Below are 25936 nucleotides of genomic sequence, written 5' to 3'. Positions count from 1 at the left end.
CTTAAACAGCAGTATGATGCACTGGTTTGAGAACCGAACCAGACAGCAGGAGAACTGAGCCTGCTTCCTAGCTTTACCACAAAATGTCTGTATGACCTGAAGGATGTATTTCATCTACTTTGTCTTTATTTTTTCATTTTTCGATTGAAGATTTTTGACTTAGATAAGATGAAAGACTTTAGCCTGCCTTAAATGCTATGAAACTGTGCTTTGGACATCCGTCTATCCAGCATTCGTTTATTTATTCACTTGCTTAAGAAAGAACTTTCTTGGGTGGCTATTTTGTGTTAAGCACTGGGGATAGATGCTCAAAATAGTAAATTAGGAGAATTCCAGCAAGAATGGAGGAAAAAGACATCATAAATTTTATGACATTATAATAAATGATTTAAAAATAAGGTAATAGAAGTGATTGGCAGGTAGGAAGTGACAGCACCTAACTCCAGTTACTAAGGGTGAGGAATCATCCACGATTTAAAAAGAAGAAGAAGATAAACCGTGGTAAAGTAGGGTATATGCAAGTCATAGCAAAGTATGCATAACTGGAGCATAGGAAGAGTCCAGGAATAAAGGAGAATAAGAGGAGACTGGGGAGGGAGTATTTTATAAATGACCTTGCATTCCATCCTGAGGAGTTCTGTTTGAAGATTTGCAGTCTTGTAGGCCAGAGTACAGTGTTTGCCAAAATGAACTTCTCCTGCTTATTTAATATTACCAACACTCATCCACTTGATTATCAAATTCCACCTCCTACTGTCTCATTAGCCCATCCCCTCTCCTGTGCCCCCAACTAACCTTTGCAGTTTATGACTTGATCATTTTTATCTGGATTCTACAATCAATTGAGAGGGAAAATACCTCAATATTGCAGGCAAAGTTGAGAACTACTGTTCCATATGCATCTAATTTTTCCTTCTCTAGTTACTAAAGAACATTTCTTACCCTAAAGGCAACTCTCCATTTCTTCTTTCATTCCGTCCTCTTTTGTCTTCTCTAAGGGAATGCACACTATTGATGACCCACGTCTCTCAAGTGTATTAAAAATTCTTCCTCTCATGTGGATACTGCTCATTTTCGTTTACTGCTTGAGATCCCAAGTTAAAAATTACTCATTACATCCCTCATACTATTCCAAGCCCAACCCAAAACTGTCTCTAGGAAAAATTTTCGAGAGTTTTCCTATATTTATTGCCTCAGTTTCCTCATCATCCACTTCTCAATTCTCTCAGGTTCTGCACCTACTCTCATATATCTGTTGAAACAACCTTAGCTAAGGTTGTCATTTTATATCCAATGGACATAGTTCATTATTTATCTTATTTGAACTCTGAGCAGCATCATATACTATTGATCTCTCTTTTCTGCTTGAAACACTCTCTACTCAATTTCTGTGTTCCCATACACTCCTAGTTTTCTTTATACTTCTACAGTGGCTTCTTTGGTCTCCGTATATCATCTTTTATTTATTTTTTGTAAAGATTGGCACCTGGGCTAACAACTGTTGCCAATCTTTTTTTTTTTTTTCTGCTTTATCTCCCCAAACCCATCCCCCCATACACAGTTGTATATCTTAGTTGCAAGTCCTTCTAGTTGTGGGATGTGGGACGCCACCTCAACGTGGCCTGACGAGCAGTGCCATGTCCACACCCAGGATCTGAACCCTGGGCCGCCGCAGCAGAGCACACGAATTTAACCACTCGGCCACGGAGCCAGCCCCTCATCTTTTAAATGATGGAATTCTTTAACACTCTCTTTTTTCCCTCTATCATCATTCCCTGGGCGATTCAACCATGTCCATGACTTCAGTTATGATCTATACTGCAGCTAAAATGTTATCTTCAATATACGTCTCCCCCATGAGATTCAGACACATGTATACACTTCCCTCCTTGACATCTCATGAAAGCCTCAAATGTAGTGCAAACACTACATATCCAAAAATGTACTCTGATTACTATGATATTTTTCCTCAAACCTTGTCATCTTATTTTCTCAATTCACTAATTCGCACCATCATTCATCCAGTTATGCAAGCCAGAAACCTCATTCCAAGCAAGGGATTCATTTATGTGTCAATTTCTTATGTGCAGCTCACTTTTAAAGAACTCGGAACACTGCCTGAGATCTGAAGAGATTCTTCCCACAATTATAGCATCTACTAAAGTTAGTGCTTGCTTGCTTATGTTGTGTGTTCAAGCATAAGAGTGGCACTCTATTCCACTCTATTGCCAAATATTGCCTTGCCTAAAAAAGAACTCAGACTAGTAGTTAATAAAAATTATCAAATGGCTGGTTGATGCAAGATTAGTGTGGAAATCCTGGTGATGTCAGAAAATAGTCCGTGGAATATCCCAATGGCATCAACTGAACCTAAACCCTGGCTTTAGCTAGCATCTTCATAGAGAAGCAGGATTCTGCTAGTCAGACTGTCACTATAGGTTTCATGAATTTCCACAGGGAAGAAAAGCCAGTGGATACTTTTTTTACCCCAGATTATATTATTTATTATTTCCTGCATAGTTATTTGATAGAGCCAGTCTTTCCCAAAATTTTATTTTTACACATTCTATAAATGAACAAATGATTTCATTCTATAAACTCAAAGTGTTGTGATGAAGCATGAGCCAAAGAGAAAAAGGGGGAGATGTTTCATGACCAACATAGGCCAGATAAAGATTTCCATAAAGACAAAGATATTTTTGTCTCTTATTAAGAAAAAAATATGAAGGCTGCACAGGGGTTAGACTATCATTCATGTGGTCTGTTATTACAGATGTTGATTGTGAGGACATTTATTTAAAACCTGAGGATGCTAAGCTACCATAGATACATCCCCACTAGAATTTTCTTAATTAGAAAAAAATTATATGAAATACAAAATGTGAGACATATTTGATTCTGGCTTTATATGTATTTTTTCCTAGCTAACAGCTAAGAATATGTGGAAAAAATGAGTTGGCTATTAATTTTTTTCACAGAGGTCTGTAAACCTAGACTTACACTTATATATCATCTTCTGCATGAAGTCTAAATCTCTTAGCTGCATAAGATTGGGAAATACATTGCGGAGTTTAATTAAATTGTTAATGTAAATTTATATGGCTTCAGAATCATTTTCCTCACAATACACTAAAAAACCCCAGCAGATATGCCAGCCTATTTCTCTGACTTAGTCTTCTAATTCTCATCAACATCAAACTAGAAGTATGAGCATAATCTCTACTCAACCCAACCTAGAGGGCTTCTTTTGCTCTATTCACTGAAAATATGTTTTTATTATTGATCATTGTGAATATCCGTCATAGAATACTAGAAATCTTTCATGTCTGACAGTCATGCTCTGCCCAACCACACAGTGGTCTCAACTATGTAACTGCATGCATTTGCGTTCAAAAAGGTACCAACTAATACTAGATTTTCTTTCCTGAAATGGTTATGTTCAAGTAGTTCTATCCATCTAGTCTGTTATATGGATGCATAAATAGAAATTTCCCTAATTTTGTATTGGAACACAAATGGAACACGTTTTGTGTGCTACATATTTCCCTATTACAATACATATTATAATAATTATAGAAGCAAACTCTTGTAGGTGTTTGTTACACTCAAAATTTGTACATTTGACTTTATGATTTATTCTGTTCTGAGAAAAACAATAGGTTATGGCCTTTGAGTAACCAGTGGCTCATGGTGGAGCAGGTAAGTGATGATCAGTGTTTACACACAAAAATGTAACTACTCACCTTAGCACCTCCTATATACCAAGAAACTACCACAGGCAGTTATTAAGAATGTGTAATTAAACATGGTTAGCACAGAGTGTTCTATGTAGACTATCTTTTAATTATTTTCTCAGGTTAAATTCTGAAGGTACAGAAGAAAAGAAAGACATTTATATGAATATTGAAAAATCTAGTTTTGAAAATCTTTAAAGAGCCATGAAATTTCACGGCTGTATGTTTTTCATAATTGGAAAACAATCAAAACAAGTCCAGTTCTATGTCTGATTGTTCGTGTCAGAAAAATGAAAATGAGTTCTCTGAGATCATGTTGCTTGTTAATTCATATCTTCATTCATTGATTTGATAAATATCTACTGAGCCTGTATCATGTATTAGGAATCATTCCAGGCACTGGGTAAAAAGTAGTTAACACAATGGTCTTGTTCCTTGTTCTCTCAGTTTATATTCTATGAAGAGAGGGTAAAAAATAAACAAATGTCAAAGAATAATTTCAAGACATTAGTTAGAACATGACCAAAGTTTACTCATATCTGAAGGAGATCAATCTTGTAAAGATTGTCTCTTCAAACAAAAACAAAATCAGTGTTTATAAAAGCTAAATCCACAGATATTCTATACTCTGCATGCTATAGTCTTTTTCCATCTTGGATATGCTGATTGCCTGAAAGCTATTGGGAAGAACACTTTGCCCTTTGCCCTTTGAAGAAGCTAAGTTATCAGAAATGGCACTTTTAGTTATTTGTGAGTTTCCCAAAAAACCTTGCAGTGTCACCTGTAAAATAAAAGTGATGTCCTCTTCCCAATGTGATGGCTGCTGTTGCTTTCCTTTTGTGCTTCAACTTTATTCAGCCAGATCTGTACTATTTCTCACCTTCGGACTACTTTGTAACTATTTTATTCAACCTCAACACTCAGAAGAACAAGGTTATCATGATATGAGAATTTGTTTTCATTTTGAAGTAATATTATCAGCTGGATGTTGGCCAGGGATAATGGCTGTAGTAACATTAAAGCATGTAGGCATTAAAGAGTAGAGGAAGGCAAGAACTGTGAGGGTTATTACAAATATTTTGAGAAACATTAAACTATTTCATAGTCAAACAAATGCAGGCCAAAAGGGACAAGCTTAGTCCTTTTTCAACATCTTAGTGGAAGTTCCAACTAATGAAATAAGACAAGAAAAAGAAATAAAAGGTATACTGATTGGGAAGAAAGAAATAAAACTGTCTTTGTTCACAAATGACACCATCATCTATGGAGAAAATCGGAAAGAATTGACCAAAAAAACTGCTGGGACTAATAAGTGATTATACTAATGTTGGAGGATACAAGGTTAACATACAAAGTAAATCACTTTCCTACACACCAGCAATGAACAAGTGGAATTTGAAATTAAAAATGATACCATTTACATTAGTACCCCCCAAAAAGAAATATTTAGGTATAAATCTAAAAAAATATATACAAGATCTATGTAAGGAAAACTATAAAACTCTGAAGAACAAAATCAAAGATCTAAGTAAATGGAGAGATTCTCCATGTTCATGGCTAGGAAGAGTCAATATTGTCAAGATGTCAGTTCTTCCTAACTTGTTCATAGATTCAATGCAATCCCAATGAAAATCCAGCAAGCTATTTTGTGGATATAGACAAAAAGTTCATACGGAGAGACAAAAGACCCAGAATAGCCAATACTGACGAAGAATAAAGTTGGAGGACTGACATTACCCAACTTCAAGTCTTACTATAAAGCTACAGTAGTCAAGACAGTGTTGTACTGGCAAAAGAGTAGACAAATAGATCAGGATCAGAATTGAGAGCCCAGAAATTGACTCACATAACCAGTCAATTGATCTTTGACAAAGCAGCAAAAGCACTACAATGGATCAATGAAAGTCTTTTCAACAAATGCTGCTGGAACAACTAGATATCTGTATGGAAAACAATGAATCTAGACACAGATCTTACACCTTTCACATAAATTAACTCAAAATGAATCATAGGCCTAATGTAAAACATAAAACTATAAAATTCCTAGAAAATAACATAGGAAAAAACCTAGATGACCTTGGGTATGGTGATGCCTTTTTTGATACAACACCAAAGACACAGTCCATGAAGGAATTATGGGTAAGTTGGATTTCGTTAAAATTAAAAACCTATAGGGGCTGGCCCCGTGGCCGAGGGGTTAAGTTCGTGCGCTCTGCTGCAGGCGGACCAGTGTTTCGTTGGTTCGAATCCTGGGCGCAGACATGGCACTGCTCATCAAACCACGCTGAGGCAGTGTCCCACATGCCACAACTGGAAGGACCCACAGTGAAGATTATACAACTGTGTACCAGGGGGCTTTGGAGAGAAAAAGGGAAAAAAAAAAAATCTTTAAAAAAAAAACACCATTTAAAAAAAAAATTAAAAACCTATGCTCTGTAAAATACAATGTCAAGAGAATACCAAAATAAGGCACAGACTGGGAGAAAATATTTCCAAAAGACACATATGATAAAATACTCTTATCCAAAATATGCAAAGAATATTTAAAACTCAATAATAAGAAAACAAACAGCCCAGTGAAAAAATGGACCTCAACAGACACCTCACCAAAGAAAATATACAAATCCCAGTAAACATATGAAAAGATGCTCCATATCATATGTCATCAGGGAAATGTAAATGAACACGACAATGAGATAACACCACACACCTATTAGAATGACCAAAATCCAGAACACTGACAAGTCCAAATGCCTGCAAGGTTGTGGAGCAACAAGAAATCTCATTCACGGATGGGGGAAATGCCAAACAGTACAGCCACTTTGAAAGATAGTTTGGTGGTTTCTTATAAAACTAAACATACTCTTCCCATATAATCCAGCAGTCATGCTTCTTGGTATTTACCCAATGAAGTTGAAAACTTATGTCCTTATAAAAACCTGTACATGGATGCTTATAGCAGTTTTATTCATAATTACCAAAACTTGGAAGCAATCAATATGTTCTTCAGTAGGCAATGGATAAATAAACTGTGGCACATCCAGATAATGGAATATTATTCACTCCTAAAAAGAAAAAAGACGTGAGCTATCAAGCCATGATAAGGTACAAAGGAATCCTAAATACATATTACTAAGTGAAAGAAGCCAACCTGAAGAGGCTACGTACTATATGATTCCAACTATATGACATTCTGGAGAAGGTAAAACTATGGAGACAATTTAAAAAATTAGTGTTTTTCAGGACTTGGGAAAGAGAAAGGGATGAATAGGTGGAGCACAGATTTTTTTAGGGCAGTGTAAATACTCCATAGGACACTTAAATGATGAAAACATATCATTATACATTTATTCAAACCCATAGAATTTGCAGCACCAAGAGTGAAACATAATATGAACTATGGGCTTTGGGTTATTATGATGTGTCAATGTAAGTACATCAATTATAACAAATTTAGCACTCTGGTGGGGACACTGACAACGGGAGAGGCTATGCATGTTTTGGGGTAGGGGGTATGTGGGAAATCTCTATACCTTCCCCTCAATTTTGCTGTGAACCTAGAACTGCTCTAACAAAATTAGATTTAATTTCAAAAAAAGCAATCTACACAGAGTGAAAGATATTCTCAACACATACATCCAACAAAGAAGTCGTAGCTAGAATATATAAAGAACTCATACAAATCAACAGGCAAACAACAACTCAATTAAAAATTCCCCAAAGAGTTAAATAGCCGTTTCACAAAATAAGATATTCAAGTGACCAATAAATGTATGAAAGAGTACTCAACTTCATGAGTCATCAGGGAAATGGGCAATTCTTAAAAGGCCAATGAAATATCACTGCATGTTCTCTATAAATATCTTACATTTCAAAGACAGAATATAACAAATGTTGTTAAAGATGTGGATTAAGTGAAAGTTTTATACATTGCTGGTGAGAGTGGAAATTGATTCAATTCCTTCAGAAAATTATTTAACATTATCTGAGAGCTAAACATATCCCTTTCTAACGACCTAGCAAGTCCATTCCTAGATATATCAACAAATAATACTACGTCAGGGTTGTCTAGGGAAGTATCAGTCAAGTCAGCATGGGACATACTTACACTTTGAACGGCTGCTAACTGGTCAAAAGATTAACTTTCGTTAGGAAAAGAAAGTAATGCAGCTTTTTATTTTTATTACTTATATAGGAAGCAGACAATAAAAGAATTCCACTGGTGGTAACCCAGGTGACTGAGAAATTTTTCAGCACCACCTGGGTGCCCCTTTGGATCTACTGCAGCGTTTATAGAGGCCACGCTTCCCACAGGCTGTTTCCAACTTGTCTGAACACAGCAGGGCTGTTGTTGCTAGTCTATCACCGCCAGATGCACAACTGTTCTAACGGATGACTCTGGCCATCAGTATGATAAAGCTTTCCTGGAATTTTGCTGCAGTCCATGAGTCTTCCTACCAAACCCCACTTCTTTCTTCCTATCTTCATAGGTGTCAGTCAAAGGCAAACACAGATGACAGAAAGTTGTCTCAATAGAGACCAGAGTCCCTTAATGACGGTGACCTGATGATCAAAAGATATATATTAAGTTTCCTAAGTTTACCTCTACCAACAGAAGGAATGGAATGGCTGTGCCCCCCTGCAGCAAACTGAATCAGACTTGACCAAGACCCAGATTGTGTGCCTAAGATCCAAGGAGTTTGATGACTGTACATGAGACTCATCAGAGGCGTGCCACTCAAGCTATGTGGTTTGCTTAGCCCCTAGATGGACTTAGGTATGCAAATTTTGGTGGGAACTCCAGGAAAAAGTCTCAAAGAATAACCCAAAGACATTTAATTATAGTATAGTTGATGCCTCTATCTGAGGGAGATGTATGGATTGTCTCTCTTAACAAATGTAAAGACAGCATTTATAAGGGCAAAACCACAGACAGTATATAGAACGGAGAGTCTTATTTACTCTTGTTTATTTTTCTACACTTTGGACAAGCTGACAGGCTGAAAGCTACCAAGATATCCATTTGTCCTTAAAGAGGCTAAAAGAGTTGTCAGGTTCTTCAGTTGCCGTTTTGGTTCTTCAGGGTCTTTGTGGGCTTCCTGAGAAATTCTGTGATTTGTGCGATAGCTACTAGTGCCCTCTGTTGAGGCCTCCACCTTAGTTAGGCCATGTCTTCACCATTTCCCTCAGTGTATTTCTCACAAATAAACAAATTAATTTCACTTGTTACTAAATTTGACTCAGAAAAATAAACAAGGACTACAAGATAGATAGTAATGTTTATATATGGGGGAAAGTATTTTAAATGGATGGTTATAGACATCTTCTCTATGGAGAGAAGGTGATTTTTGAGCTGAGTCTTCAGTGATGAGATGAATCAGTCATGCGAAGATTGCGAAGATAGTTCCTCCAGACCAACTCATCTGATATTGGAATCCATTTATGTTTTTCAAGGAAGAAAGAGAAAGGCAAGGTGTTTCGCCTGTCTATAAGATAAGAAAAGATAAATGAGTTTGAAGACGTAGGCATAGTAAAAGATTTTCATCTTTTAAGTGAGACTGGAAGGTGTTAAGAAGTACAGTTACATGATTTGCTTCATGTTTTAAAAAGATGACTCCGGCTGCTCTGTAGATAATGAATTGGGGACTGGAGAGAGTAGAAGCAGGGATGTGGGGGATTGTAATTGATTGCATCATTGGAAATAGTAGAGATGGAGATCATGATGTATTTGGAGATAAGAGTACCAGGTGTTCAGCTGGACTGTTGTTTGTGTAGGGTGAAGCAAAGAGGGGAATGAACACTGACTCAGGATTTTTGCATGATCTACCAGTGGATGCGGTTCCATCAACTGCTATTGGGAAGATTAGGTGAGGACTCTGAATCAAGAGTTCTTCTATGGATCTGTCAGGTTTAGATTGCCCATTTGACATCCCAGTGAAGAAGTCAAATGGACTGTTGGATACATGAGCCTGGAGTGATATCAGTGGCGAGGATAAAAATATTTGGAATGATGGGAGTGTGGATAGCATTTTAAAGTCATTGAATTTCATGAGATCTTTTAAGAAAAAGGGTATTTAGAAAAAAGGGGAATGCCCAGGATGGAGCAATAGAATACTTCAGAGACTGAATAAAGGAGGACAACTTAAGAAAGGCGATTCAGAAGAAGTGAAGAGAAGAAAGTGTGTCAAAGATTATGAAAGGTCAATTAAGAAGAGGACAGAAAAAATGATCATTGGATTTAGCAATATGGTAGTTTTTGGTCACCTTAACAAAAGCAGTTAGTGAAGTGGTGAGGATAGAAGTCCACATATTCCACTGTAATATGAGAGAAGACTGACCATGTTGGTTTACGTGGAGGTCGTTGGAAAAATATTTTGATGGAAGTTGTTTTATCAAGTTTTTTCCATCAGATTGCTTAAATCCTATAAGATTTCCTTAACGAAGTATGGCGTAAGGCACTGGGTGGAGGTGGACGGTGTAATACTTCACACTGTGGAAGACAGAGAAAAAGTTTACCTGGTTATCGTATTTCACATATCCCAAGGCTTGGCTATAAGTCCATGAAACTCTAATAAACTCACCAAAAAGATTAATCTTCCCTAGGATTTAATTCACATGCATGTGACTAGAATTGGCTGACCTTTGTTACTTCCTACAAACACCCTACTTCTAAAATTGTAAGATCTATCCTGATGTCAGGTGGAAGCTTAGCATAACAAGCATCCAAACAATGGTTTGTTTACATCAGCTCATATGTATAATTATTTCCCTCAAAAAGAATAATATGTCGAGGTACTTTTTAGGGGAGTACAAATCACATGTTGGGTCCAAACAAGAAAATGTTTGAGAATAACTGATTTAAAAGATGTATTTGAATTTATAAATATTCGCAAAGTTTAAATACTGTGATCTACGATATGCTCCTTTCACATTCTCATAGGTCACCTCACCAGTCCAAAAAAACACCTGTTATATCAATATGTGGCCAGGTTTTTGTACTGTGTAAAGAAGCAGTATCTTCCTTTCTATACTGAGTTAAAAATAAGACATTGATGGTTGTTAAACACACATACATACATACTCAAACTCATACACATACAGATAGTAAATGAAATCCAGCATGGTAATAAGTGGGCACAAATCAATAAAGATTCCAAACAGTCCATGAGGAGGTTGTGATAATATGTAGGAATGCTCCTGTAATCAATGTGGCAATCATTCAAGATCCACACAAAGAAATGGTCTTTGTTTTCAAGTGATAAACATAACAGTTAAATAATTGATTCCTCACTGTATGCTTGGTTCTTTGTACATATTATTACCAAATCTTATTATAAGACTAAAAAGAATTATCATTATTTCCCATTTTATAGATTAGGCAACCTTGACTTGGGGAGATAAACGACGTCTAAATTCACACAACTGTTAAGATCTTGAGCTTGGATGCAAACTCAGGTCTTTCTTAGTCCAGTGTTGTGCTTTTTCTACATTATCTCCAAAAAATATCAAATAATTTGAGTGTTCTAGTGGTGACTGTGTTACAAAACTCTTTCACAAGAGGGCATCTGTGTATGGATCTGACAAAAACCAGATATAAGGCATGTCTTAGAATGTTCCAGTAACTTCCAGGAACAAGTGAACATGAATAACAATTTAGATGATACCTAAATTCTGAATCTTTTCCTACTATATAAAATTTCCACTGAGCAAGATATGAGGACATATTACATAGAATCCACAAAGTGCATATTCCCAAACTTTTAACTTACCCCCATCAGCCCCCCCAAACACAAACATGTGCTTCTTGGTAGCCACCAAGTGTTGGGAATGGCCAATCTCACGGCAATCTTAAGCATCTATCAAAGCAGCAAAAATAGATACGGTTGACCATTGACAACCTACATAGCCACTGAAATTGAACATTGTCAAATGAATCTCAATCTTTATTTACCTTCAAAGTCTGATAACATTCAATCTCGTGCTGTAGGGAAGAGTAATTTCTAAACAATGATTTCTAGAAAGGGTAGTCTTACTATTCAGCTGAATATATTAAGTTCTGAGAGCCTCTGTCATTCTATTTCATTTCATATGTATTTCATTTCCTAAACTTTATACACCAATTCTCTCCACTGTGTTCATTGTTTTCATCTAAATAGTGAATGATGAAAAATAATAATCAGATTCGCTCTGAAACCACAAAATCTTGGATGAGAATGGATGCTTGAAAACACCCATGACTAAAAGTTTTGTCCGTTATTTTGAAGAGTAGTTGCATATACCAGCCCCAAATTATAGAGACTGAATGGTCAGATCTTTATGAAATCTGTTGCTGTTTTTAAAATTATGTCTTCAGGCTGATTGTTGTTTGAAATGCATTGATTCAGTCATTGTAAATAAAAAGATGCCTATATTTAGTAGGCAGTAAATTCTAATTATTTTAGATAGAAGCAATGACTAGTCAAAGAAGGAAAGAGAAAGTGAGTGAAAGGAGGCAATGTCAGTGTTAAGTCAGAACAACTGCTTCCTATAAAGGTAGGGAGGTGACCCAGCCTCAGCATCTCCCAGTATAGTCCATAGTCTCCTATAACAGAAATGACAGCTGACAGAGCTAGGGCTAAAAATCGGAGTGTTGTGATTGAATCCTATTAGCTAGCCACACTCTTTAGTTATTATGACAGAAAATAGAGGCTTTGTAACTTTATCACCTGTGTCTCTTTGTTTTTAAACGTAAATATAATCTCCATTTGCATGCCATCTTAATCCCTTGCAATTTCAGAGTTACTTCACTGTCCATCAAGATTCTCCTGGAAAATATATCAATAAGAATAATTCCCTCTGCAGTCATCGTACATGTCACAAAATCCAGGCAACTAAGGAAAAACGCACTGCGTGTTCTCATGTGAGAAATCAATATTATATAAATATTTGTAGCTTCATTGTAAGTAAAACCATCCAGTAGCAATCCGCCCAATCAAGGCACAACTGGTGAATCAAGAATGGCAATAGAGTAAGTCAGTGATAACCTAGAATTGTCCCATAGTTGAAGCTAGAGAGGACTCACGCTTAGTAGTGTACTACTTTATTAAAATTTTAGATTATAAACACTGAGGGAGTTTGCAAAAAAAAAAAAGCTATTTAAAACTAGTTGCTTGTTCTAGTCTCTAACATCAATTTACATGATAAATAAGCACACATTTGACAGGCTCCTAAATATTACTCTTGGAATCTATTAGTAAGAAATACAGATTTCTGAAATTTAATTCCCTAAGCTTAATGAACCTAGTAAATTTGATCTGATGTCTTCTCAAGTTAATATGTTAAGTCTAAATTGACTTATTTTTTTATAGGGACAAATCTGTTCACATTTAAATTAATCTTGAAGAAAATATGTATTGCTATAGAAATGTGCTATTTATAGTCCTCATATATGAGGGTCCTTATTTGATTTCTTTTGTTTGATATTTAAAAAGGGACAAAAATAATTAGCTAGACGTAGTGCTTGTTTAGCAAATGCTAGTTTCTTGAAAAAGTTTTTTAAGATGAGACATTTAATTCATTATGTGTGACTGACTGCCCACGAAATGCAGCCTCCTCATGGCCACAGTGAAGATGCAAACTTCCCCGCAAAACTTCAAGCCCATGCAGATGGCTTCTATACATTTGCATATATTTCAACATACTTTCCTATTTATGTCATGTTTCATATATATGATGTCACATTTGCTTAACTTTCATATTTACTTCATGATAGAGACTATATACAACCCACATTTATAGAAAACTTCAATGTAACACATTTATAGAAAAAAGAGAGTCTTACATTTAGAATCTTAAAATGTAATATCACAAAATCATAAAACCACAAAACAGAGAATGTATAAATAAAGATCATAGTATAAATATTAATAATGGGAGGGAACAACAAAATTATCATGATGAATAGGCCCAGGATTAAGTAACCGAGGATGTAAATAGAAGAGAATTATGAGATGTCACATTTGGACAGACCACAGCCAAATGATTTATGCAGCAGATATGCACTGAGCGCCGCCTTTGCATTCGGTCCTGTGTGGGGTGCAAAGAACAAAGTACTTTAAAAGGGAAGTAGGCCCTGCCTTCAAAGACCTTATAGCTGCTGAGAGTGAAAGTGACAATATTGACCAAGTAATCCTTCCAGACGGGTATATAAACTATGAAAAGTGCTGGGTTGGAAGCATGGAGAGGTCTCCTCTCGGCTGAGATCTGAAGTGTGAACAGAAGTTACCGGGTGCAGTTGGATCGAGGAAGAGGTTAGGAAGCATTCCCAGGAAAGCAGGAAATAGCATGGGAGGAGGTCTTGAAGCAGGAGGCAGCAAAGGACATGTGAAGAAGAGACAGAAAGTTGTGTCTGAAATGTTGAGAGTGGGGGCAGAGAGCATCCTAAGTTGAGACCAGGCAGATAGTTGAGGGTCAGGAGATGTAGAGTCTTATTGGCCACTGAAGCTTTTGGATCTTTATTCTAAGTATGAGAGAAAATTCCTGGAACATTTTATGCAGAGGTGATTCTTTTTAAAAGATTATTCAAGTAAGGTGGAGATGGTATTGGAAGGCTTCCAAAATGAAGTGGGAATCAGCTAGGTGGCTGTTACAATATAGTTCAGGCACGAGCTTGGCTGTGCTGGAAGCACAGATGGAGTAGAAATAGATTGATTTGAGAGATATTTAAGCAAAGAAATCAAAAGAACTGTCAATGAATTGAATGTGGGGGAGGGTGACAAAATTTTGTCAAGATGACTCCTAGTTTTCTAGCTTGTTCAACTGGTGATGTCACTTACCGAAACTGAGACTCCCAGAGGAAGACAAGATTTGAGAGTGGATAATAGGGTGGAAGATCATTGTTTGGGTTTTTGGTGTACTTGACTTTGAAGCATCCAAGAAGAGATGTCATGTAAAATTTTGGATAAACAGTTATGGAGGGGCCAGCCCCATGGCTAAGTGGTTAAGTTCGTGCGCTCTGCTTCGGCAGCCCAGGGTTTTGCCAGTTCAGATCCTGGTCATAGACCTAGCACCGCTCATCAAGCCATCCTAAGGCAGCACCCCACATAGCAGAGCTACGAGGACCTACAACTAGAATATACAATTATCTACTGGGGGGCTTTGGGAAGAAGAAGAAAAAAAAGGAGGAAGATTGGCAAGAGAGGTTAGCTTAGGGCCAATCTTTAAAAACAAAAAATGAAAAAAGAGTTATGGAGCTCAGAGGAGAAAGCTGGACTAGACATTGAATTAAAGAGACTTATTGGCCTTCTCCAAAGCTTAGTTGAAGAATGAACAAAGAAAGGAAGGAAGGAATGGGTGTGTTATAGTGTGGAAGATGAATTCAGAGGTAAAAATGTTACTGGAAAATTTACACAGCTAACGGCCTCAAAATATACTATTTATCTTAGTGATTTCATCATATCAGGATACAGACTTCTGTTCTATGATCTAAGAAACAGGATTTTCAGTTCCATCTTGGTCTAGATCACAAGACATTCAGTTACTATTAAAATGCCAGACAGAAATACAAGGAGAAAGACAAGTCTCACTGAACGGCAGGCTCATGTGAACACAAGCAGCCTATTCTTTCACTGCAGAATGATGGACATGGGAAGTTTAGCTACAAATGGTGCTTAATGATAATGAGATCTTAGTTACGTAAAGCATAATGGCATCAAGAGTTGATAATCTAATGCCTTTCTCCTGGAAATACCTGGCTGCCTGTCCCACGAGTCTTCAGACTTTGGCCTCTTTTCTCTAGTCATTGTTAAGAGAGGGTTACCCACTTCTGATTATTTGGGTTTTCAGTTTCTATTCTCCATGATGACATAGCCTTTTTTGTTCCTAAACTTTTCTCAAATCAGACTTTTTGCTGAGGCTTATTGTACTTTCCCTCATCCATAAATAGAAAGCTGAAAGTTCTCCTGATTATAAAGAAAATTCACACTATAAAACGTCAAAAACTAAAGATTTAAAGAAATAAAAATCAATTGAATACTCACTACCCTAAGACAATCAACATTAACATTTTAACGATTGATTCATGCATCTTTTTAAGCACCGTATGTATCAGGGAGTCATTATTATTATTATCGCAGTTATGTTCCTTTACCCTCTCTTTCATAATGTATTTCTCGAGAATATTACAGTCTAGGTAACCAGTTTTAAAAACCTGCTGTGTACCTTTTCATACCATGTGTGATGCTTATATAATGAAATACAGATACATAGATATATCATGTAGATATAGATAAATAGATAAGTAGATATGTACATATGGACATGTACCTATAAATGCACATTCTTCTCATTGTGTTATAAAAATAGAATCATATTTTTACCCCTGCTCGATTTCATGTTTTTCTCATTTAATGTGAAAGTTATACTCTTCTTTTAAATGCTCTGTAATAATATGGATGGTAGAAACACTATGGTATGAATATCATGCCATATATATATATAGTAACATTTATTCAATCATTCTCCTATTGATGAGAAGTCACTTTTTTCTACTTTTTACTAGAACAATGTTGCAATAGACATCCTTATTAAAAAATGCTTCTATATTTGCTCTGTATTTGGTATACAGTCCTAGGAATCATATGCTTAGTACAAGACTTTATGTTTCAAGAAGCCTGTAACAATTCACATTTCCATCAGCCAAGTATGAGAATATTACATTACTGTAGATTCAATTTTCTCAATAAGAAGTACCAGTGACATAACTCTATTACTCTAATTTAGATTTTCTTGGCCCAGACAGGTAGAGAATCAATTCATGCTCTTCTCTGATGTCTTCTGAATTTTTTCTAAAATATTCATTTTATTTATGTATTTATATTTTAGTCTATATGGCTTCATTTTTCATCCCAGAATGACAGTTAGTTGTATTATTGCCATTTAGTAAGTAAATCATCTGTAGCTCACCAAGTTGAAATATCTATTTTATATGTATCAAGGTTCCATGTATAATGGTATATATTTTTAGACCCAATATATACAATGATTATTTTATTTTCCTGTTTTATTGTATTTACTAAAACCTGTAAGTAATGTTGAATAATAAGGGAGAAAGCAGCCACTTGTGACTTGTTCCTATTTTTAGGAGCAATAGCTTTATGTTCCACCACTTACAGCGATGCTTCTTGGTGATTTGGGCAATGTCTATGATATTTAAGTAGTTGTTTCTCAGCCTATTTTACTAACAATTTTTATTTTTAATGGCCTCTGAGTCTACCAAATGACTTTTTAGCACATATCAATAGTGATCATATGGTTTTTCTCCGTTGATTGAATGATATCATAGACTAGGTTAACAAATTTTCCTGATATTCCAAGATCTTGCATTCCCTGTTATAAATACTAATGGCCGTAGTGTATATTTACTTTATCATACCTACTAAGTCTTGATTTCCCAGTAGTTTATTTGGTATTTTTGTGCCTATATTAATGAGATTGATCTATACCTGGGGTCTCTTTTTTGTTTTTGTATCAATAAAAAGGTAATGTTGACTTTATTACATGAATTGGAGAGCTTTTCATCATATTTGATATCATCCAGTCTTGATAATTTTAATTTTTTTAATTGAGATTCTTCAATTGCCCTTCTAAATGTTTCATGGGTAATTTCTCCACCAATTTTTTTTTCTTCATAGGTAAGTTTTTATAATTTATGTTTTCTTATTAAATACTCTATATCTTTGACGTTTTAAAATATGTAGCCATAGGCTTGCATTTGGTGCTATCTTATTTTTTTCCTCATGCTTGTTTTACAATTCTCTTATAACCTTTCAGTATTTGTGGTTATTTAACCAAACTTAGTTCAAATATTGTACATTTTTATTGCCTTTCTTTTCCTTAGTCAGGCTTTTGAGGGTTTTAATGTTGTATTTATTCCATCTAATTTTCTTTTTGAGATTAATTTTGCTTTTATCTTTACTGATTCTAACACCTAATTTCCTTTGGATTATTTTGCTGTTCAGGTTTCTAATATCTTAAACTGAATATGTAGATTCTTCACTTTTAGTCATTTTCTTTAATATTCAACAGATTAAAGTAGTAAGTGTTCCTCCAATTAGAGCTTTTATTGTGTTTAAAAAGTTTTTACCTTAGTAAATCTTTTCATTGCTTCTTGAGTTTTATTTCCTTTGTAGTCAAAAGGTTTATTAACAGTGTTTCTTACTTTTGACATAGATATTTTGCTTTTTATTAAATATCATCCATTCTTTCTAGATTTTGATCATACAATATGGTCTGCATAATCTCTACTTTTAAATATAGTTAAGGTTTTATTTGTGGCTATGATGTATTCAATTATAAAAAAACTCTCTGGACATATAAAAGTATTTTCTGTCTGAAATATATAGTATTCTTCATAGCTATGAAATCAAATTTGTTATCCCTTTTTACTAGTAAGTCTGTTAAATTCTAAAAGATACATGGTAAAAAAAAATCCTATTCTGTTATTTTCAAAATTTTATTTCCTGATCATTTTATTTTATAGGATTCTGGAGTTACAGTCTTTTATTCTCAGAGTCTGTGGACCCATTTTTGCAAATGAGCAATTAAATTTCAATCTTAACTTTTTACTTTGAAAAAAATTTTTTTATATTTTGGATTCTTAGAAGAGTTTTTTCTTCTTTTCTTTGGTGTTTAGTGTTGGATTTTTGTTATGATAAAGTAATCTGATCCTCCACTACTGCTATACTGAATCACAAATGAAGATACCGATGCCCAGAGAGGTTAAGTAACTTGCCCTCGTCACTCAGCTAGTTAATGACAGAACAGCCTTCAAATCCAAGCAAAATCAATGCCCTTTAGCATTACATTATCTTGAATAAATGATTATGGTGGACAAAGGCCATTAACTGACTGGTAGCTCTTCTTCCATGATAGCGTATGAGGGTTTCCTCTTAGTAAATATAGAAACAAAGGGCATAATCTTCTGTTACTTAAAAAGAAATGTAAAGGTACTTAACATGAAATCTGTTTCAAACGTCTGTTCTTGCTGCTGACCTTCCTATTCAGTAATTTAAAAGAAGATCTATGCAAAATAGTTGAATCCATAGGGAATAATATTTACTACTGTCGTACCATATTGTACACATGAAAGTTGCTATGACAATTGCATTTTAATGTTCTCGCCATAACAACAACAACAACAAAATGGTAATTATGGGAGGCAAAAAATGTAACTAACCTTATTGTGATCAGCATTTCACAACATATACATATTTCAAATCATCACATTATACACTTTAAACTTACATAAAATGTCAATTATATCTCAATAAAGTGGAAAAAATTAATTACTATCTATGGTTATGAACTTCAAACTCAGGGGCCACACCTCTTAAAAGAGGAGAATCAGAATGAGCCATGGAGATCTTTCAGCAGAGACTGTCATCTTGCTTGTTTCCCGTCCCACTCCTGTCTTCCTCAGGCTCCCAGTTTGGGTTCTAGGTTGGAACACGAACCTAAAAAGGAGAGCATCTCTCCACTTGCCTTATTATACCAGGTGTTTGAAATTCTGAACAAGTGTAACCTGAAGGAAAATACAAAGGTTGCAGTTGGGTTTAAACCAGGGTCCAGATGAATACATCTCGTTTTTAAGGTAAATTGAAGGAGAAAACATTGAAATATCTCATAGACCTAAATGGTAAAATTAGATTTTAGCATATAATTGGATAAATACGGCATTCCTTTCTCTATTGCCTAAAACTGGAGTAGTTCACATTTTGCCTTCATTCATTTTCTTCTAAGTCCAACCTGGAGTGGGTTCCTGGACAAAGTCAAACTCTGCAGGCTCATTCGAAGGAGACCTCAGCAGTCTGTTCCAATCATAGTCTGCAGTAGACCATGTCAATTTTAAAGGACCTCAGAATAAGACTTCATTTTTATATTTTCCTGAGTTGTCTTTTACTACATAAAGCAAATAGGCTTTTTAAATCTTAAAGGGGAAAACTAGAGTTTCAAATGATAGTAAATTATTATCAATATTTACCTTAATTTTAGATTTTTGGAAGATAACAGCAACATGAAAAATAGTCAATAAACTGCACTATCAAGGTCAACAATTTTTAGTATTAAAATCAATTTACAGTATGTTTGCTTGAGGTTCATATAAATTTGAAGAGACAGTGAGTGTAAACAGAATAGCTGATTTCTTGGATGCACTCCAATATAATTATAGCTATTCACCCTTGTGACTACACGTGTGTGCAGCTTGAAGCTATTTCCCTGCCCCAAGCCACACGAGCAGTATTTTTAGATAGGTTTCCAATTGATTGAAATGCAAAAATCTCTGTAAACTAGGAAAAAATACTATCTAAAATAAATATCCAAGTCAATTTAAATCGTAGATTAAATATGTATTTTGGCATTCATGTCAATTCTTAGCTTGTAATCTCGTGACTTGGAATCGAGTTATCTCTAAGTATTTAATCACAAAATAGTGTATTTCTAATAGGCAATTGTAAAAAAAATCATCAATCACATTTATTACAAACATCTCATAAAATAGCAAAACGTTTATGGGGTTGTGGAAGGCAGCTAGGTTGTTTTGTAATGTATAAAGATTTGCATATATAAAAAAACCAGCAGGCAGCAAACAAGGTTTGTTTCTCTGTTTTCCAAAAAGTAAAATTGCATTTGATATAATATCTACTTAATTTTTATTAAAATAGATTAAATATTTTTCTGGCAATAGCATTGATCATCACTATAGTCTAACAAGTTTACACTTTGAAAGAACTAAGCTCAAATCTTAATACATAGAATAGAACTATTTCTCCAGCCCCGGGGGTGAATGAGAGCTCCTCAAACATATTTGTGATGTTAAATGATATTACCTTGTAATTTCATGCAGATATATACATATGTGAAATTGTTGTTATTGTTTTTTGTTATTGTTTTGCTTTCTAAGATGAGTATATTTAAGTGACAATAGCATTCTCAAAATAATCCTGTTGATAGTTTACATGGCTGGCATTGTTTGCATGTGGGTAAGAATAAAATGAGATTTTTATGGAGAGAAAGTGGAGCTCTTTGTATCTGTAGCCTTAAGGCCGCCAACTGTCAATACCTTAATCCACTAATCCTCTCTGTCATCATGTGTTCACGTGCTGGGCAAACACTCAGAAATCATCTTCAGAAACTCTTTTTTCCCAATCAAGAGTATACTCACTACAGGCTGTATGTTATAAAATGGATAATAAAATATTTGAATATTTATATTGAAAGCTATTGTTTTTAGGCATATCTTTTCCTTTTTTCCAAAAAAAAACAAATGTCATGAAAATGGAAGAAACAAATGGAACAGTAAATAGAAAAATGAGTGACATCACATTGTATAAATCTGCAGGATTTTTTACATTAGGCTTTCAACTATCATTTTTAAAGATTCTGCCTTCTATTTACTTGTCAGAGACTAGATTTAATTTCCGTATGCTGCATAGAATTCTCCACGTTAAGATATTGATATAACAAATTGCTGAATGTTTCAGTGATTGATTCTCGCTGACCAAAATGGGCTTTCAGATTAGAAGTCTTTCTTTTTTCCCTAGAAGACACCTGCTGAGACAGAAGTCTGACTGCCACACAAAAGAAATATATGGTTTCTTCAACTGGTGCCGTCTAGCAATTTGCAATGCTATCAAAAATTGCATTTTTTTTTAATGAAAATTACCTAAGGATTTAGCAAAAAAAAAAAAAAAAAAAAAAACCCAAAACCTTGGTTAAAATGGACTAACTACCCATTCTGGGCAGTATTTAGCATACTGATTGGCCGTTACTTCTGTCACTCTTCTGACTACAAAATTATGACAGGCCCCACAGCAGGAAGCAAATGATCATTAATACCCTGTCCTCCGGGACACAATAAACTGCCATTCACTTGCATACAAATAAAATACACAAGGCTTGTCAGGCAAGAGGACAAAAAGGGAAAGATGCTTTTGCAAAATGGTTTGATACTACATTGGGATGGGACCACTCAACGGGTTTTGTTTTCCAGTCTATCTCATCATGGTAGGAAAATTCTTTTATATAGATTGGCTTTTAAAATATCCTATCCTTCTCTACTTGAGGTCTTTGAGCTCTTCAATTAAATGGAAAAGTCTTGCTTCTAAAGAGGGAAAAAAACCATTACAATCCTATAATTAATCCCACAACACAGAAAGCATAAAAAATTCTAAAATTCCATTAAAATGTAAGACATTGCACCCTTTTGGTTCAAATATAATGTGCAAAAACATTCTGGGTAACGTATTTGAATAATCCTGTTACAATTAGTAGGGAGGAAATATACTTCAATATCACATATTTGATGGGATCAATCAAAACAAAACACAACTGGAAAAATGATACTTGCCTGGTGTTACAATTGAAACTCCACTGTCTATTTGTTACACTAAAGGTAACGCCGAATTTAAGTTTAATTAAATATTATCATATGACTGAGATTGCATCTTCTTATAACCAGATGATATGGGATTGAGGAATAAAATTAGGGCAACACTTGGTAAAGAACGATGAATGATTAATTCCTTTGACCTTTATTAAAGCAACAATTACTCTGATAAATGTTTAATTTTCAAACATTTAACCTAAACTTTTCCTGAAGGCATGCAGAGAACACAGCGATCACTGGCACACTCAGATATTTTTCATAGATTGTATATCCACCAGCCTAAACCTATAAAACCATTATTTTAATCTGAAAAATGTATAGAATATAAATATTTAGAGTCTTCAAATTTAGTTTGCTTAATCCGTTTAATTTTATTGCTTTTCCTAAATTTTTATTCTCCTTGCAGTTTTCCAGTGAAACAGACAGATGTTGTCCTCAAGTATTTGAGAGTAGGTATTTATATATTCCCAACTTATAAATCAGCTTTAAAAGAGTTTGAACAAGAGACAGTTGCTGATTCTACCACTTAAACTCTAGACTAAAAGAAACAAATTACTAATCTCCCCAACAACATAAATAAATATCAAATGCATTATACTGAATGAAAGAAGCCAGACTCAAAAACGTATGGTTCCCTTTATATGATATTATCTCAAAGGCAAAACTATAGGGACAAAAAAATAGATCAATAGTTGCCAGGAGCTGGAAGTGGGAGAAAAAGTTGACTAGAAATAAGCACAAGGATTTTTTGGCATGACAGAGTTATTCTATATCTTGATTTTAGTGACAGTTACACAATGATGTGCATTTGTCAAAACTCATACAACTGTACACTAAAATGAGTGAATTATACTGAATGTAAATTATACCTCAATAAAACTTACTTAAAAAAATACTCTAGGTTTAACAATGTCATGAGAACACCAGAATGTTCTGAATTGGGGTCATTTAGTCTGGGCAAAGTAGCAGAAATGACAGTCATATCTTTAGAATTGGGCAGTTAGAAGCATTTTTGTAATTGCCTGTAGTGATACAGCTTCCAACGTTGAACGTTAGAAAGATGGAGAGTAGATTAAAAATACTCACTGCTATTTTAACGTCTCCCGCGTGTGGCATTGAGCAATATTAGTTAAAACACTTCACCACAGATGTAGATCATGGTCTTCGAGGGGAAAGAAGAAAATGGCAGAAAATGCAGTTTGTTAGGTACACTAACTCCTTGCCCTTTTCCTGACTTGCTTCCTCCTTTTAGGCCTTAGACTCAATAACATTGTTAACTACACTGCTAATGGCAATGAAATAATCCACATCTTTCTTTGCAATGGCAGCAAGAGGTGATTCTCATTTTTACAGCAGTGAATAGATCACATTGTATAAACAAAGAAATGAAATGTCACTTCTCAGATGTGATAGGATTGTCACTATGTCCGAGTAGCCCCTAAGAAAAAAATTTTAGCAGAGAAAATAGGGAACAACCTTTCTCACTGAAATTGCAGAGAGAATTTTTGGTAGTCTGAATGTTACTACCCAATTTGGATTATAGCCAGAAAAAGTATAAAAAATAAAAACTTCCCAATTATTTAGAATAATAAAAAACAGGACAATTGGAAAAATAGAAAGAAAAACAATTTGAGATATTATGTGAAGTAATAATAATCAGTAAAATTATGTATATAAATCTAAATCCATAAATGCAGAGAAGGAAAATTTATTTCCGAATTTGCAATCAAGTGAGATGAATACAAGCCACACATTCCATCAAAATTGATTAGCGGATGCTTTTTGTCAGCCATTATTCTAGTGCTGGAATCCAGTCACGAACACAAGAGATGCTCCGCTTGCCTTCATGGACTTTGCAGTCTAAATAGCCGGAGGTGTGTAGTTTTCTGCCAAAGATGATTGTCATTCTATCTGGGACACAGAAGGGGAAAAGTGAAAATAAATTCTATACTTAAAGAAAAAGACACCACAAATTAGGTGCCTTTTTTAAAAAATAGAAAATAATTTGTTCTTCAATGGCTTTGACTGAGACTCAAATCAATACTTTTAAGATGCAACAACCAATTATTACAAGGTTATTCCCTGAACTTTTGGGCTGAACTTTAAACAGAATTAATTAGCTCTGCTTGAAGGGATATTAGTTCCTCAAACTATTTTCTTCTAAGTCTTTAGGGGTAATAGATAAATTCATTATCATTCAAACTCTTGATTATATAGCAGGAATTTATTATTCATCATCAGTCATTTATTATTGTTCATAGCTAGTATCCATCACAAATTTTTCCCTGATTTATTAAATCCTCTTTGCTGATTTATAAATCATCTGGAATGCCCTTCAAACAGGTCAGTTTATTATTTATAGGCGCCATGACCCAGTACAGTTCATTATTATAAAATAATTTTATAACCTTTTTGTGAAACACTTGGAGATACATATTCATTGCAATCCATTTAGTACGTGTATTACATCTCCAACAAATTAATACGATCCAAATATTATGATTTGTTTTCTAAAAAGCAGACTTTTTCCTCAATGATTTTGTTTTTTGCAGAAATAAGAAAAAAATATTTGCTGGATTATCTGTGGTCAGGTATCACCACTTCTCGCCATCACGGTCTTCTCCTCAGCAGAGAAGCAGCCAGCAACTCCTTTCCCAGAGGCCCGTTCCCCATATGTTTCTGAGTTAGAGGCCTCTACTGAGAAACACTCACACGAGATTTGGAAGGAGGAAGTGAAGGAGACGCCATAATTTTTGGATGCAGTCGTGGGCGGATATGAATTTCAAAGCAGCTTCCAGATGAGCTTCTTGAGAATCATCAACACCAGTCCTGCTGGCTGAGATGGTCTCAGGGAACCGCCGAGAGAGCGTTGAGAGGCCAGCCAGCAACTAGATGAGCTCTTTAAAGCCACTCACTTCCGTGCTGCGTGCTGAGAGACTTTTGAAAAACTTACATAAACTTCTAATTTCTCACATTAAAAACCTCCATATGCCAAAATATACTGACTTCTGTTTTCCTGACCACAGTCTGACTGATATAAATATCATGCAATACAAAACTGTAAAAAATTCAGTGTTAAGTGGAGTGATTTAGACCGTGAATGCTGCCGAGGTTCAGAGGAGAAGGAGGAAGCTCCAGGCTTGAGGAGGGTGTGAAGTGGCTGTGGAGTAACTTTGTAGGGGGGCAGCAGGTATTGTACCTCTGCCTGACCCAGCAGCTGCCAGATCTCCCTCCGCGATAACAACTGGGAGAAGTCTGCCGTGTCTGAAACTGTCAAAGGTTAGTTTCAAGAGTCGGCAAGAGGGAATTTATCCAGCTATTCAACACATGAGTACTGACCGAGCAGTTACTTTGAGACAGGCGCTATTCTAGGTACTTGGGGCTACGACATGCAAAGTTTCCCTCGTTAAGGAGTTTAGGCTGGAGCAAAGAATCATCTCAAAAGAAGCGATAAATATAAATAAGCAAGAAAATTAAATGATATCATAGAAAGTGCTGTGAGAAAAAGAAAAAGTAGAACAGAGGAAGAGGGATTGAGAACACAGGGGCAGGGGGCAGGTTGCAATTTTATAAAGAGGTGAGCATAGTCCTCTTTGAGAGGGTGACATGTGAGCAGAAATTTTAGGTGAGAGTGTAAGCTAGGTTAATATGTAGAAAACATCACACAAAGCAGAGAGAAGAACTTGTACAAAGCCCTAAATGGGAACACATCTGACATCTGTAGGTATGACGAGGGGGCCAGTGTGGCTAGAGAAAGCATTTGTGAGCATACAGAGAG

Source organism: Equus przewalskii, chromosome 15 (genome assembly GCF_037783145.1).
Source record: "Equus przewalskii isolate Varuska chromosome 15, EquPr2, whole genome shotgun sequence".
Classification (NCBI taxonomy): domain Eukaryota; kingdom Metazoa; phylum Chordata; class Mammalia; order Perissodactyla; family Equidae; genus Equus; species Equus przewalskii.
Note: the sequence above shows the minus strand (reverse complement) of the source record.